This window comes from Pinus tabuliformis, chromosome 3_2 (assembly GCF_031772625.1).
Source record: "Pinus tabuliformis cultivar Carrire ecotype Pingquan chromosome 3_2, CPIR1, whole genome shotgun sequence".
NCBI lineage: Eukaryota > Viridiplantae > Streptophyta > Pinopsida > Pinales > Pinaceae > Pinus > Pinus tabuliformis.
The window spans coordinates 1,100,383,925-1,100,391,155 of NC_142302.1; positions in this window are offsets into that span (position 1 = coordinate 1,100,383,925).

Consider the following 7,231-nt stretch of genomic DNA (forward strand, 5'->3'; position numbering starts at 1 on the left):
TTTTGGGAGGATGCTCGAAGGTTTCATCCTCTGATGAAACTGAGCTTTCTGCTGGCTTTTTCCTTGTTACTTCATCATATGAGGGGTTGGAGGGGCTACCTTGTGAGGCATATACCTGTATTGCTTCTTCTCCATCTTTGTTGGGAGGAGGGACTTCTATGTGTTCCAGATTTTCCTAGGTCGAGCTTGCAGGATTGGTCTGGGATTTTTCTGCACCGTTCGGGGTTGCATCCTTTTCTTGATTGAGCTTGGAATTGCTTGGAGCTCTGGACGTGTTACCTTTTCCATTTCCTTATTTTATGGGCATTTTTTTGGACTAAAGTCCATTGATCCTCGTTTGTTTTGTCTGTTTGCTCCTCGAACTTTTTCTTGCAGTGCTTTGCAAAATGACCATGGCCATGACAATGTCTGCATTTGAAAGGGAGTTGTTCGTAATCCAGTTCTTGGACGTGAGTCGACCCAGCAACATTGAGCTTAATTGCTTCAGGCAAACCCTCTTCTAGATCCACTTCTACACAGCTACGGGCACATGAGTACTGGTCTTTTCTTGCAGCTTGATCTATGTATTTTCCTAGAGCACTACCAATGATCTGAAGATTATTTTGGTTCCAGCAATGAAGAGGTAGATGGGGAAGTTGCACCCAAACCGGGACAGCAAAGGGGACGTCCTGGGAGGGATCAAAATCTGGGGACCATTTGTTTAGATACAGACCTTGCAGTCCCATGAAAGAAGGACCATTTCTGAAGATTAGACTTCTATCATCTGGGCTTTCGAAAACGAATACGAAGAATCCTTTGCCCACAAAATAGCTTTTGGCCCCCTCTTTGATCAAGGGAGACCAGTTTCTTTGAGTCCAATCCTCCACCAACTTGGGGGAAGGCCAGAGGCCCGTAGACTGGCCTATTAGCCCTCTCTCAGCTAGATTCAGAGCAGCTTTGCAAGTTTCTTCTTCAGGAATAGCAACTGTGGGGATAGAGTCTAATTTCTTGACAAATTTTTGCTGACTGGCAGAGGGAGGGTGCTTTGAACCTGCAGTAATCATAGCTTTGAACGCGGAAACCTCCAAAAGCGGGATTAGGGGGGGCAGGGTCCCCACTGGACTCCATGAGGAGGAAAGGTGCCGTAGGACTAAGAGGAGGAGTGCTACAGCGGCAGGGCCATGCAGGCAAACACCCGAGAGCCCAATAGCACACTGCTCGCACGCATGCAGATCTTTTGGGCGTAACTCTTATAAGCACCACAAAACCTTGGTGCGCTGCACAGGAATAGGGGGGTCGACTCAGTGCACCGCGCCACCCAATGCACTGCAACACCCTTCCTAAGCGCCGCGCAGGGAGACAAGAGAAACATAGCTTCTTGAGACTTTGGAAAAAATCCTGTCACCTATGAAAATGAATGGGGGAACCCTCCAAAGCAGCCAGGGGGCCGAGGCTGGCCTGTGGCCACAAATACAGAGAACCAGCAGCAGTGGCGGCGGCTAGGTCAAGATTTACTTGTCTTTCTTGGTTTTTGACTATTAGGAGGCTCATTTTAGACCAGGGAAAATTCTAAGGATTGGACTTTAACTTAAATGTTATACACCGTGGCGAATCTTATAGTTCCTAATATAAAAAATGTGAAGTTTTTTATCATACTTATATAAAAATATTTAGATTTATAATTCTTTTATATTATTCTATATAATTTTTTGGCGATATTTAAAGTAAAATATTTTTATATTCTAAAATTTGGGCTAATCACTTTTAGAAAAAATGGAAATTGACGAATCCTTTTTTTGGAAAAAAAACATGAAAAATTAGCACACCTGTGAATATTAGCCCTTAAAATTTTCCATGTTTTAGACCTCACAAATTTCCTAATGCACAATTTTAGGTCTAATTTAGGTATCTTGAGTATTTTTGTTGCAAACCGTACATTCTTAAGCCTTTTGTTCAATGGTATGTGTTCCACTAGGTTGTAATGGTTGTTTTGAAATCTAGGTGAGTAAACTAACACCATTTCTAGCTTGTAGGGAGTATATCAGGGTGGGTACTTTTAATTGAGAAGTAAGATGGAATGATGCTTAATTCCTACTCCTATTAAATTGGAAGATGCAACATAAACATTATGATGTAAAAATAATCACAATTCAACTAAATAAAATGAATCTATTTGCAATAGGATGATTCTCATGACCCATTTGGCATCTCAAGAAAATAGCTCATTATATGGAATAATGCTTATTAAAAAGACTTGAGATATTAGATATTAAAATCACTTCCATATTGAATTAGTTTTCCACTTGTTGTCTAGAAGCCTCTTCTTATCTCGTTAGGATGAATAGTGATATTGGAAGTTGTTAGCAAGAAGCCAAGGTTTAGACATACATTGTTGTAGACATTCGTTCCGCCGATGCGCAGCGGGGGGGGTCACAGGGGGTTTGAGGGGGGATTTAACCCCCCTCTATGGGGTCCGGGGCAGCGCCCCAGGGATTTTTTTTTTTTTTTTGAACCCATGGTTTTGTCCATGGTTTTGTGCATGGTTTTTGCACATGGTTTTGGGCGCAAAAGTTTTCGGTCCATGGTATTGGATGCTTTGACATGTATATATATGTATTGTAACATTGAAAGGAATATAATGAAAAGTCAATTTGGTAGTCCCGATTTTTGGATCCAGGGGAAAATCTCTGTGTATATTTGTTTTATGTGTTATGCTCTCGTTATTGTTTATTTTCTTTTTTTTTAGAATTCGTATGCAGTTAATTTCTGTACGGGGTTAAAACCTACATTTGGCATCAGATTTGTTTTGGCTTCAAGGGGACACCTTTGTTGCTGAGGGGTTTCGCTCGAGCCTGTGGTAGACCCTATTTAGTGGGATATCTGTGGGATTGATTCTGGTGGTGAAGAAGATGGTGAGAAGTGGAAAGATAGAGATCGGGAAATTTAATGGTCAGAGTTTTGAGTTGTGGAAACTCAAGATGGAGGATCTGTTGGTGGATAACGATCAATGGATCGTGGTAGATCCGAGTACTAAACTAATGGGAGTGTCTGATGAAGAATGGAAGAAGTTGGATTGGAAGGCAAAGAGCACAATACGATTGTGTGTTTCAGATTCACATTTGTTGAATGTATCAGGGGAAGCTACAAAGAAGGTTTTGTGGGACAAGTTAGGGACTTTGTACCAATCTAAGTCTCTAGTGAATAAACTGTACCTACGGAAATAGCTGTATAACCTAAGGATGAAAGATTGAGACTTGGTGACAGAGCATCTAAAAACATTTAATACTATGGTAAGTTAGTTATTATCTATTGATATTAAAATTTCAGATGAAGATAAGTGCATCAGTTTGTTGTGTTCTCTACCAGATTCGTGGGATAGTCTGGTTATTGCAATAGGTAGCAATGCAATTGCCTTTCCATTTGATGAAATAGTTTCATCCTTGCTGACAGAGGAGATGAGGCAGAAAAATATGGAGAGCCAGAATGGTGATGCCTTGTCTGTACAAGGATGGTCCCAGAAAAGAAAAAACAAAAAACTCATCGAGTGGGAGATCTAAATCTAGAGGGAGATCTAAATCTCTAGGAAAACCTATAAAGGTTTGCTCGAAATGCAGAAAGGAAGGGCACTACAAAAGGGACTATAAATCTAAAGCTAGTGAGAAAGGAAAGGGATCTAATGATGCTCCTTCTGCAGAAGCAAAAACCACCTCAAATGAAGGTGGGGATGTGTACTTGGCTTCTTCTTCAAGTACACATGTAGATCATGAGGCATGGTTGATTGACTCAGGTGCATCCTTTCACCTCACTCCCCATAGAGAGTGGTTCTGCGAGTATGAGAAATACGATGGTGGTTGTTGGTGTCCAGGTATGAACAATTTACTCACACCTTTTCCTTCATTAATGTATCAATCTGGGTGCGTATTCTTTTCAAGGCAACACGCAAGGTATATGTAGGGGCAAGGGTACAATCTATTATTGACCAAGGGTTCGTGATTACCAAATCAAAGCATTGCTGAAACAAAGATAGAAATTCAACTGTAGAAATTCAAAGTGTATTCACAGTGATTTAAAGAATCTACAACAACATTCAAGAAATAAACACAGCAATACACAATACACACATAACAAGGAAACACGCAACACCTGATCGGAAGAGAGGGCCCAGCTCTTTGATCAGGGATGTGTTACTCACAGTGAACAATAGATCAGCAAAAAGGTTGTATTTTATTAATATGAACAATGTTGTTACAATACAATGCAGGGTCTAACTAATCCCTGATACAGGAATGACCCGTCTTTTATACAGTACAAAGGGGAATAACATCTCTCCCCAAAACCTGTCAACTATATGCCCAAATATATACATAAATTCCATCAAAGCACTAGCACTGAGAGAGAAAGAATAGGAATGATCCAAAAATGGGTTGAGAACAGCTACAAATCAGTTATGTTGTTCCGTCGGGGTTGATTAGCTATTGTGAATCACAGAATTGCTACAATATGCCATGCGGTTAACACCTGCGCTCCATAATCTGCAGTCATAACATGTTTTGGTGGTTCTCATAGGTAAAACCCTTATGACTCTACTTCATTAAATAAAAATCCCAAGAGATGATAAAGGGGAATTACCTCATAGTTTTACACAGTAAATATATGCGAATGAATACAAAAGGGATGAAAAGAGGAGTGGAAATGCAGGGAAAAGATAGGCCAATTTGGTGCCCAACATCTCCCCCCAACTAGCCTTTTGCACACCCTCGTGCAGATCACTGTCTCCGCAGGTCTAGGTTGGATAGGCTGTGTGCTTCATGAAGCCAGGTGAGATCGTATTCCTTGGCCATTTCTGTTCCTGGAACCTTAAACCCCTCCGAGAGAATAACTTCCTTCCACCAATCATTTGGTACATTATATGTTGGGGTGTAGTGCTCTGTTGGAAACCAAAGGATAGGGTACTAAAATTGAATTCCCATCCACTAGACCCCACATGTTTGGCTGCATGCCACATATCTTGGCACCCTGCTGAGTGCTCATACAAAATTTGGTGCTCCAAATGGTTCTTTGTTCCAGACAGATGTGGGTGACATCATCCACCTTTTCTGACAACTATCCAGGGCCCCTGCTTGAAACATGACCAATTGTTTGACACAAAGATCGATACACCACTTTTGTGTCCGTAGCATCCATCCCTTATTTCCCATAATTTCTGAAAATGTAGTGTGCTTATTGTACATAGTCACTGATCTCTCAAGTTCTCCTCTTACCATAAAAGGCTTCGTGGCCTAATTTGACTCAAACGTGTCAGAAGCCTTCTGCCAGCTTATCTGATTAAAAGTGTAAGAGGTGAGGGCCCTTAAATGAATGTCCCCCACATATGGAACCAGATTAAATTCTCTCTCAACACGCAAGAGATACCCATGCATGTAAAGCTCACACATCAAATGCTGAGTTGGCACATCATGGGCTCTCAATATCTGAAAGAACTGTACACCATCCTCAATCTCGTGACTAATTTCTTTCTGGATGCCTTCCGAACAAAAGAAAAGAAAGAGTTCATGCAAAAATAAAGAGTAACTGGAAGCGGGAGGGCGACATGCCATCACTTCCTGTGCCTTAATGGAGCATATCCTCTTTATAGGTTTTCAACTCTGCCACTTGCCTTTCCAGCCACTCCACCTTGAGTTGCTACTTTTCATGCCTCAATCACATTGTATCAATGCGCTCCACATATTCAAAGATAGCCATGGATGCTCATTCTTGGGCTTTCTTCGCTTCATTCCGATATCGCGTCGTGGTGGATTTCTAGGTTTGTACCTCAGCTGTCAAACAAAACTCACGACCTTCAAACAAATATTCTATCGGGTCTGTCTGAGTGGCAACAGAGGTTGTTGCCATTCCATCTACCTGTGTCCCTGCTTCTTCTGTCGTGGTTTTGGGCTTCTTAGCCCACCGCTTGTATTTTTTCACCTGTTCCTTCAACCGGTGCATATGTTTTCTTAGCCTCTTAACCTCTGTTTTGAGTTGCATCGTTTCTTTGAATTGTAGCTGATATTTCTACTTCATAGGTAGCCTTCGTTGCTCACACAATTCTACCCATTCTTGTTTGACCACCACCTCACCTGGTAGTTCAGCCGGTTCAACTAGTGGTGGATTACTTGAGGGAGTCTCCATAGGGTTAATCGACAAGGCTTCTTTGCTTGGTATCTCTTCCTGGGGAGCAGCCACTTCCTTACTATCTCCTACCTCGTCTTGCTGTGAAGCTATCTCGATAGGTGGCAGGCTCACTCGATGGATGTCCATTGGTGGTTCAGCCAAACTTTCCCTTCCAGGTTCCCTCGTTTCAAAAACATCTGCCTCTTCCTCTATTCTGGGTTACTGGGAAAGGTCTCTGTGGAGATCTGCAGCCAACAAACTTGTGGCAGCTGGTTCCTTATTCGATCCATCATACTTCAAAATCAGCGGAATGACCACATGCTCCTCTGTGTGTCGGGCGAAACGAGACACCCTTGCCCATTTTGGAATGGAGAAGTAAGAGGAAAATTGAAAGAATTTTCCTACCTAATCTATCTCGGCCCCAGTTGTGGCCTTGGGCTCTTTCCTTTTGTCTGCAACATCTCTACTTTGGGTTAAAACCCTAACCTGTGTAGTCCCCATGTTCTGATGTTGGCGCTGGTTCTTATGGAACAACATCAGTCCCAACATCTAATTCCTCTGTAGTCTCTAGGGTCAGACAAGTTGATGGCGGTTCTTGTGTAACACCACCTTCCGTATCCAGTAGTTCTTGAACAAACGATGCTGGCACTATTTCTTCCAGCATGGCATTGGTACAAATGGATTCTTGCATCATCACATCAGTTCCATCCATTATACCCATAGCCTCTTCTTCTGTTGGCCCCACGGTTCTTTTAGCTTCGGGCCCCTCTCGTCCTGGTTCATCTTCCTCCATTGGTTCTATGGTCAAGGGTGGTTCTTGTGGGACACCTTGTTATCGGGAAAACTAGTGTCCATTCAGAGCTGCTAGTCCCACTAAGACGGGTAGCTAACTTAGAAACAAACAAATTAAAGTTACTTGTGTTTTCCTTTATGAGAGATAGATGAGAGAGAAGCAGAGAGTACCAACCTCAGTCTTTCGCTAGTCTCCTTGCTTGTTTCCTCTCTCCTTTGATGAAGCTTTCGCCGCTCCTTCCTCGCTTGTCCCGCTTCAAAGAACACCTGTAGATTCAAGGTAGAAAAATACCATCAAAGCATAGAGATC